This window comes from Herpailurus yagouaroundi, unplaced genomic scaffold (assembly GCF_014898765.1).
Source record: "Herpailurus yagouaroundi ecotype Mexico unplaced genomic scaffold, PumYag 216, whole genome shotgun sequence".
Lineage (NCBI taxonomy): Eukaryota > Metazoa > Chordata > Mammalia > Carnivora > Felidae > Herpailurus > Herpailurus yagouaroundi.
In genome coordinates this window covers 10,935,311-10,945,003 of record NW_024412447.1, presented here as the reverse complement: position 1 = coordinate 10,945,003, position 9,693 = coordinate 10,935,311, and the positions used below count along the sequence as shown (strand labels likewise).

Genomic DNA, 9,693 nt, shown 5'->3' with positions numbered 1-9,693 from the left:
CGCGTCGGGCTCTGTGCTGACAGCTCAGAGCCTGGAGCCTGCTTCCGATTCTGTGTCTCCCTCTCTCTGACCCTCCCCTGTTCATGCTCTGTCTCTCTCTGTCTCAAATAAATAAAAACATTTTTTAAATGTTTTTAATAATAAATAAACAAACAAATAATTTTTTAAAACGGTTAGGATGGCAAATCGTATGTTGTGTGTATTTTACCACAATTTTTTTAATTGGGAAAAGCTTATTGGGAATTTTTATATCTGTGTTCATGAGAGACATTGGTCTTATTAGTGCTTTTCTTGTGATGTCTTTGGTTTTGGTATCATGGCAATGCTGGCTTCCTAGAATGAGTTAGAAAGTATTTCCTCCTCTTTGGCCTTTGAGAAGAGTTTGTGTTGATTTTTTTTAATGTTTATTTCTTTTTTATAGAACACAGCGGGGAGAAGAGAGAGAGGGAGACACAGAATCGGAAGCAGGCTCCAGGCTCTGAGCTGTCAGCACAAAGCCCGACACGGGGCTTGAACCCACAGACCATGAGATCACAACCTGAGTTGAAGGTGGTTGCCCAACGGACTGAGCCACCCAGGTGCTCCTGTGTAGATTGCTTTTTACCTTAAAGTTTTGGTAGATACCATCAGTGAAATCATCTGGGCCTGGGATTTTTCTTCATGGGAAGGTTTTTAATTTAACTTTCAATTTTTTAAATAGATACAGAGTTATTCAAGTCACCTCGTTTTCTTTTTTTTTTTTTAATTTTTTTAAGTTTATTATTTTGAGGCAGGGGGAGGGGCAGAGAGAGGGAGACACAGAATCCGGAGCAGGCTCCAGGCTCTGAACTGTCAGCACAGAGCCAGATGCGGGGCTCGAACTCCCGGACCACAAGATCATGACCTGAGCTGAAGTTGGATGCTCAACTGATTGAAGCACCCAGGCGCCCCAAATCACCTAGTTTTCTTGAATGAGCTTTGGTAACTTGTGTCTTTTAAGGAATTTGTCCATTGCACTCAAATTGGCAAATTTAGTGCCCAGACTTGGTCGTAATTTTCCCTTAGTATTGCATTTTTTAAGGTTTTATTTATTTATTTTCAGAGAGAGAGAGAGAGGGAGCTCAAGTGGAGGAGGGGTAGAGAAAGAGGGAGAGAGCGGGGAAGGGAGAGAGAGGATCCCAACCAGGTTCTGTGCTGCCAGCGCAGAGCCCAATATGGGACTAGAACTCACAACCAGCGAGATCACGACCAGAGCCGAAATCGAGTAGGTTGCTTAACTGACTGAGCCACCCAGGCGCCCCTATTATTGCATTTTTTTATTCTCGTGTTTGTCTTTTAGTTGTTTCAGGCGAGAAGGTGAATCCAATCCTGGTGACCTCACCTTGGCCGGAAGCATAACTTAGGACCTTTTACTTTTGTTCTGAGATGGAAAAGTTACAGGACAATTGTGAGCAGAGGAGTGAAACGAGTTACGGGTTCCAGAATTTTTCCAGTTGCTGTGTTAAGAAGCGTCTAAAGAGAGTTGAGGGCAGGACCAGGGAGACAAATTAGGAGTCTGTTGCAGGAGACGATGGCGGCTTGGACCAGTGTGGTGGTAGTCGTGGTCAGAGGGTACTCCGATTAGGAAATCGGAGCTGACTGGCTTGTCTGAAGGATGAGCAGCGGGAATGGGAGAAGCGAAGTAACTGGAAGAATGGCGCTCCAGTAACTGAGATGGGAAAGAACTACATGAGAATCCCCAGAGAGGGTGGGACGCGTCTGGCTTGAGCTGCCTCTTCCTCCTCCACGCGAAGTGTCAAAGTAGCCAGTCGGTTGTACAAACCAAGCCGGAGGTGAGCGGGCGGGGCTGAAGATACGTACTTGAGAGGCATCACCATATGGAAGGTTTGTAAAGACAGGAGATTGGACACAGTCACCTAAGGAGTGAGAGCAGGCAGCGAAGAGATCCAGGACAGCCCCGGGGGAATGGTCATGTCAAGTGCTGACAGATCAAGCGATTCACAAACTGAAAAATGGCGAGCGATGCAGGGGTCACTCGTGACCTTGGAGTGAACAGTTTTAGTGGAGGGGGGGGCTAACTGGAGTGGGCTCAAGGGAGAACAAGAGGAGAGAAATCAGACTCTTGTTGATGTCAGCTGCTCTTTCAAACCACTGGCGTGTTTTGACATTTTAAACAAATGGTTCGAAACATTGAAACTCTTCGTGTGGAAGATTTAAAAATTTTTTTTTCAACGTTTATTTATTTTTGGGACAGAGAGAGACAGAGCATGAACGGGGGAGGGGCAGAGAGAGAGGGAGACACAGAATCGGAAACAGGCTCCAGGCTCCAAGCCATCAGCCCAGAGCCTGACGCGGGGCTCGAACTCACAGACCGCGAGATCGTGACCTGGCTGAAGTCAGACGCTTAACCGACTGCGCCACCCAGGCGCCCCTCGTGTGGAAGATTTTAAAAAGCGAATTAGAAAACTGTTTCCAGGTTCAGTTGTCAAGTAGGAGTTTTAGGCCGCTCCTTGTTTTTGGCAACAAAACAGAACCAATCCTCCTTACTCATCAATTTCATGTTTGTGAATTCACCTACCCACTCATGCTTTCTTGGTCATCCTCAGACACGCGCCCAGTGGCAAGAAAACAACTGGGCATTGCCTGATGCACACTTTCCAGCCGAGGTGGGCACGCTTGTGTAAGCTCTCGTGCTGTAAACAAGTGTCCTTTCCCTGGTCTTTTTTTTTTTTTTTTTAATGTTTATTTTTGAGACAGAGCATGAGTGAGAGGGGCAGAGAAAGCGGTAGACACAGAATCTGACACAGGCTCCAGACTCTGAGCTGTCAGCACAGAGCCTGATGCGGGGCTCGAACTCCCCAATTGCGATAGCGTGACCTGAGCCGAAGTCAGACACTTAACCGACTGAGCCACCCAGGCACCCTTCCCTGGTCTTTTTAATGCTAGGTTTTCCACATTTTGTGCTTCTTGTTGGTGATTTTGCTGCTTAAAGTGGCTCTCAGACATAGTGCTCAACTGTTGTCTGGTGCCCCTAAGCACAAGAAGGCTGTGACGTGCCTTAAGTAGAAAATACCCGTGTTAGGTAAGGTTCCCTCAGGCATGAGCTGTAGATAGTGCTGTTGGCCATCAGTTCAACTAATGAATTGACAATGCATGTTACATAAGGTGTCTTTGAACAGACACACATAAAACAGGGTTACGTATTGACAGGTTCGCAAAAATGTCATGACCAGAGGCTGGCAGAAACCTAACCTTGTATTACCCCGCGGAGTAGCGGTTCAGTCTTGCTCACTGTTTGCCTAACTTCATAGAACACAACTCTTTGGAATGAGGAGAATCAACTGTAACATAGTGGGAATATTTTCCAACATCTCTTTTAAAAATAACATCAAGGGGCACCTGGGTGGCTCAGTCGGTTGAGCATCCGACTGCGGTTCAGGTCATGATCTCATGGTTGGCGAGTTCAAGGCCCACATCAGGCTTTGTGCTGACAGCTCAGAGCCTGCTGCGGATTCTCTGCCTCTTCTCTCTCTCTCTTTCAAAAATAAACAAACGTTAAAAAATTTAAAAATTTTAAAAATTAAAATATCAAAAAAGCAGGCACTTTGAAAAAAAAATTTTAATGCTTATTTTTGAGAGGGAGAGACAGGGACACAGAATCTGAAGCAGGCTGCAGGCTCCCAGCTGTCAGCACAGAGCCCAACACAGGGCTTGAACCCATGAACTGCGAGATCATGACGCAAGCCGAAGTTGGATGCTCAACAGTCTGAGCCACCCAGGCGCCCCTGAAGCAGGGACTTTTCTAATTAAGTTTTTTTTTTTTTTTAATCCCAGTATTGTCAATATACACTGTTATATTAGTTTCAGGTTAATAATACAGTGATTCAACACTGCTATACATCACTGAGCGCTCGTCATGGTAAGTGTATTCTCTTTAATCCCCATCCCCCTACCTTCTAAGTAACCAGCTTGTCATCTATAGTCAAAAATCTGTTTCTTGGTTTGTGATACTTTCAAAATTACTTGTTGAATTGTTAGCTTTACTTTGAAAGGATACAGTTTTTTTAATGTTTATTTATTTATTTAGAGAGAGAAAGCAAGCGTGGGCAGGTGAGGGACAGAGAGAGAGAGAGAGAGAGAGAGAGAGAGAGAGAGAATCCCAAGCAGGCTTCACGCTGACAGTGCAGAGCCCGACTAGGGACTGGATCTCATGGAGTGTGAGATCTTGATCTGAGGTGAGATCAAGAGTCAGATGTTAAACCACTGAGCCACCCAGGTGCCCTGAAAGGACAGGTTTTTTTGTTTTTTTTTTTTAACAGCATCTGCTAGGAAGCATATCTTTGATAGACACAGAAAGAAAGTCTCAGCAAATTTGAGACACTTGTCTTTTTGCAAAATAAATGTATATTAGTGGGGCACCTGGGTGACTGCTGGTTCCCGGACTCTGATCACAGCTCAGGTCTTGATCTCAGGGTTGAGTTATGCCCCATGCTGAGCTCTGTGCTGGGAGTGGAGCCTACTTAGAAGGACAGACAGACAGAAAGAAAACGTGTACTAGAACATATAAACTGCGAGACAGTAATTACCTGTGGGGAAGAGAAGGGAACAAGAACAGTGCCTTCGGTTGTGTCTCTGTAATATTTCTTAAAACTATGAAATAAATATGGCACACTAGGTTACATCTGAGCGATGGGTAGGTAAATGGTTTCTGTTCTTTTCTCCTTTTGGCACAATAATACACGTAAAGCGTAACTAAGAAGAAATAACACTACTGTAATACTGGGCTGTTTGCTGGAGCGCCACCACCAACGGATGAAAGGCTCAAGATTGGTTGGCGATGGCACTGACCCTACCAAAAGGTCAGGACACGCCGTTACAGTTCCTGACAAATAACTCGACGGCTTCAAGACAGAGTCTCGGGTCCGTCGAGTTGCAACCTCACCGCTTTAAAGCCACAAGCTACAGGCGTGCAAAATACCATATTAAACAACTGCATGAAAGGAGGCCCACGTCTGGGGGCGGTGTGCAGGGGTGAGGCGGGACACGTGCCAGCCACTCATCAAAGGCTGGGGACCGAGGCGCACGCCTGGCCTTCTGCGGACCGCGGCTGAGCCTGCAAACAAATCCGGCGTGCAGCTCCCCTGGATTCCACAGCACCGGAAACGGCAACGCCCACTGGGGGCGCTGCGGCCACACGAGTGGAGGCTGCCTTCCAGGAAGCCAAAAAAAAAAAAAAAAAAAAAAAAACCCCCCCCGGGGGGGGGGGGGTGAAGAAAGAAAGAGAAAAAGGAGGGATAGTGGAGAGCCGGGCCCCGGCCGCCGCCCCCACGCCGCGCCCCGCGTCTTCGCCGCCAGGGCCGCCGCCGCTCCCCACGGCCGCTCCCCGGCGGTCCAGCCCTCAGACCCCTCTGCCGACCCGGCGCTGCCCGCCGCCGGGGACCTCAGGTGCGTACCCGGCCCCCGCTGCGGCCGCCATTAAGAGCGGGTGCTTCTCCTGGAACTTTCTACGCTCGCGGGGTGGCCAGTGGGAAGACTGGGGCGGGGGAGGCAGGCCGGCCGTCCAGGCGCACGGCGGGAGGCGCCCCTGTCGCCGTCCCGGCGGCCCCAGAACCCCGTTCCCCGCGGGCCGGGCTCAGGAGTGGGGGTGGGGCAGGGAAACCCCGCCGCGGGGACAACGGTCGCGCGCACGGACGCGCAGCCCTGTCCTCTCCGATTGGCTGGGCGGGGGCGGCGGGGGCGGGCGTCTGCAGGCTCTGGGCTCTCTGGGCCCAGTGGCGCGTGAGGTCACGCTCGGCCTGGCGTACGTGGGGCTCTCCCGCTGCGTGCGGACGTGCTTGATTGGGTAGGTGAGGGGCGGGGCCGCGGCTGTTGCCTGGTAACTGCCGGGGCGACACGGCGAAGGCGTAGGACTCCGCCCCCCGCGTCGCGCGTGGCGAAGGGTCCCCCGCGTGGGTTCTCGCGTGGATTGTGGCAGCGAGCGGACTGGGGCGCCCTGTCTGTTAGAAGAGGAGCCATCGACCCCGTGTTGCGGTCCGTCACGGTGATGGCTTAGAGTTCAAGGGCGGAAGGGCATTCTCCGCCGGTCAGACCCAAGCTTAGCTGTTTTAGTAACGGCTTTATTGAGATTGGTCGTCAAGTGCGCCTTTTATAGTGTATGATCCATGGTTTGGGGTCCACTCAGAGAGCCGTGCAGTCACCACCGTCGTATCTCAGCACTTTTCCATCTCCCAAAAAGAAGCCCCCTTCCCCTTCCCAGCCCCCTGCAACCGCCAGTGTCCTGTCTACCTAGGCGGTTCTGCCTGTTCTGGACGTTTCCCGGTAGATGGGATCATCATTAGGAGTCTGTGTCTTTAACTTCTTTTTTATGGCTGAGTAGTGATCCATTGTATAGTATAGATATGCCATGTTTCCCCCTCCCCGCCAATGGATATTTGGGTTGTTTCTACTTCTTGGCTGTAATGAGTAATGCTGTACGATGGACATTTGTGCACATGTTTTTGTGAGGACCTGTTTTTTACTCTTCGGTATACACCAAGGAGTGGAATTGCTGAGCCTAAATTTGCCTTTCGAGGGGAAAAGTTTGCATGTTTTGGTAGCCTGCTGGTAATGATTTGTGTGACCGGCACAGGGGGCCTTCAGTACCCACAGGACTCGGTGTCAGGCTGCAACAGGTGTTAACCTGCAGTGCTGATGTGGACTGGTTCTCAGTTCTACCTGCCTGCCTGCCTGCCGGTGACTTCCTCAAGTGGGCTGCCTGAGCTCTGGGTCTTTACCAGGACCTTTACCCGGAATGCCTGGACATTCTCTTCCTCACTCTCAAGCTGCCCAACTTGGAAATCATGCTGGCGTGCCTTCATCATCTTATCCCTTTTGGTTACTCTGTTTCCACATGCCCTGGACCATTTCAGGGGTGGTCTGGCTTTCATTTAGCCTTTATTACCTGTTATTCCGCCCGGTCTATGGAGGTCTGTCTCACTTGAGAGCAGTGGAGGTGGAATTTATTCACCTTTCTTTCTTGGTGCCCTTCCTGTGAGCAGAGTATGCCGGGTGCTCAAAATGTGTTTTTAAGTTTTTATTAGTTAATTTTGGCTAAGCTAAAGTTCTTGACTAGTTGTTAATATTTAAACTTGACTAATCTTATTCTGTGACCTTGAAAATACGTATTATTTCTTGTTCTCTTCCATATTCCTTGCTAATTGCAGAATAGAATACCTTGTTGTCTTGAAATTTATTGATATTTATTTATTTTAATTTTTTTTAATCTTTATTTTTGAGAGAGACTGCCCAAGCGGGGGAGGGGCAAAGAGGGAGGGAGACACAGAATCCAAAGCAGGCTCCAGGCTCCCAGCTGTCAGCACAGAGCCTGACGCGGGCTCAAACTCATGAACTGCGAGTTCATGACATGAGCCAAAGTCGGAAGCTCGACCAACTGAGCCACCCAGGCGCCGCCCCTATTTATATATTTTTTAATTTAATGTTTCTTTCATTTTTGAAAGGAAGAGAGTGCACCAGTGGGGAGCGCAGAGAGAGGGGGGGACAGAGGATCCAGGGCAGGCCCTGCACTGACAGTAGAGAGCCTGATGTGGGGCTCAAACTCACAAACTCCATGCGGGGCTCCAGTCCATGAACCGTGAGATCATGACCTGAGCTGATGTCAGAAATGTAATGGACTGAGCCACCCAGGTGCCCCTGTTGTTATTTTTTTTAATGTTTATTTATTTGTTTTGAGAGAGAGAGAGAGAAATCATGCGCATGAGCCAGGGAGGGGCAGAGAAAGAGGGAGAGAGAGAATCACAAGCAGGCTCCATGCTGCCAGCACAAAGCCTGATACGGGGCTCAGTCTCACGAATTCTGAGATAATGGCCTGAGCCAAAATCAAGAGTCGGACATTCAACTGACCCAGCCACTCCGGCACCCCTGTTGTTACTTTCTTTTGAGTTTTTATCTGGCTTTATTGAGATATTATCGGCATGTAACGTTGTGTTAGTTTTAGATGTACAGTGTAGTGATTTACTATATGTATTTATTGCAATATGATCACAACTAGTTTAAGCAACATCACCTCATGTAAGTTACAAATTTTGTTTTTCAATGTTTATTTGTTTTGAGAGAGAGAGAGCAAGGGGCAGAGAGGGGCAGAGAGAGAATCCCAAGCAGGCTCCGCACCATCAGCACAGAGCCGGACAAGGGGCTCAATCTCATGAACCATGAGATCATGACCTGAGGTGAGGTCAAGAATTGGATGCTTTACCGACTGAACCACCAGGCGCTCCACGCATGGTTGTTTTCTTGTAATGAGAACTTCTAACATTCATCCTCTTAGCAACTTTCAAACATACAATACAGTGTTGTTAACTCTAGTTGCCATCCTGGGCGTTATAGCCCTAGGACTTCCTATTTTGTGACTGGAAGTCGGTACCTTTAACCCCCTCCATACATTTGTGTTGAATGTTGAATAGGTCCACTTGAGTTTATAGTTCCCATTTACTGTGGCCCCAACTTTGGAGAAGGTGACAACTCAGGAACTTAATTAAAATCAAGGTCTCCGAGGGGCGCCCAGATGGCTTGGTGGGTTGAGTGTCCCGACTTCGGCTCAGGTCACGATCTCACAGTTCGTGCATTCGAGTCCCGCATTGGGCTCTGTGCTGACAGCTCTGAGCCTGGAGCCCGCTTTGGATTCTGTGTCTCCCTCTCTGCCCCTCCCCTGCTCATGCTCTCTCTCGCTCTCAAAAATAAATAAACAACAAAAAAAAGGTTTTTTAATAATAAAAGAAAGGCCTCAGAGACCTGAAAAATTCACCTTGGGAAAGGAAAACCCAGAAACAGTCTGAAAAATAAACTGGGCCACTATTTCAAGATGTGAGGGGTTTGCCAAATGCAGCAGATGACATTCTAAATGATGAACAGTATAGGTGATAGAAGTGAATGCTAGATCAGGGATGGGCAAACTTCTTCTGTGAAAGGCCAGATAATAAGTATTTTCCGTCTCTGCCACATGCATGCAACCCTGTCTTTGCAGGAAAGCAGCTGCAGCTAAGATGGAAACATCTGTGTTTCAGTAAAACTTTATTTACAAAAAGACGTGGCAGTCTGTATTTGACCCACAGGCTGCAGATTGGTGACTCCTGTTCTAGATGTTTGCTTTTCATTAGCAAAATATTGCATTGAACAGGAGAGACCCACAGCCCTCAAGGATTGCTGGGAAAATATGTGATATTTAAGAGGGTTTTTGTTTTGTTTACATCTCCCATCTTACAAAAAAATTGGGGCCCCTGGCTGGCTCAGTCAGAAGAGCCTGTGACTCACTCGATCTCGAGGTCAGGAGTTCGAGCCCCACATTGGGTATAGATTGCTCAAATAAATATACTTTTTAAAACCCAATAAATACAAGAGCAAAAGGTTAAGCACTGTGTAAAATCTCTGATCTAAAGGAACATTGCTTATTCTTTAGATTTGAATAGAAAAGAATTAATCACCAGGTAAGCTTTGGGAGATTTTACTCTGTGGTACAAGCTCTCACCGTTAAGGAATTTTAGCTTTGTTAGAATGAAACATGGGGACCCCTGGGTGGCTCAGTCAGTTGAGCGTCCAGCTCTGGATTTCGGCTCAGGTCATGGTCTCATGGTTCGTGAATTCAAGCCCTGCATCGGGCTCTGTACTGACAGCCTGGAGCCTGCGTGGTATTCTCTCTCTCTCTCTCTCTCTCTCTCTCTC

General features: G+C 48.2%; 1 protein-coding gene and 1 long non-coding RNA gene across 3 annotated transcripts in view; one reads left to right on the top strand and one right to left on the bottom strand.

Annotated features, from left to right (window-relative positions):
• LOC121017759 (uncharacterized) overlaps positions 1-5,755 on the bottom strand; it is a 6,993-nt gene extending 1,238 nt beyond the window's left edge. Inside the window, exons 1-2 of the long non-coding RNA XR_005784885.1 lie at positions 5,433-5,755; positions 4,566-4,629 (exon numbers count right to left, since the gene is read on the bottom strand). This is a non-coding gene — a long non-coding RNA (uncharacterized LOC121017759). The remainder of the gene's footprint in view (positions 1-4,565; positions 4,630-5,432) is intronic.
• LOC121017758 (general transcription factor II-I repeat domain-containing protein 2) overlaps positions 5,274-9,693 on the top strand; it is a 48,511-nt gene continuing 44,091 nt past the window's right edge. The window contains exon 1 of one of the 2 annotated variants that reach the window (XM_040456194.1): positions 5,274-5,424. The gene's annotated coding sequence lies outside the window, so the exon portion shown is untranslated. Of the gene's footprint in view, positions 5,425-5,800; positions 5,822-9,693 lie in introns of those variants that run through there. The other variant, XM_040456193.1, reaches the window with a different exon arrangement.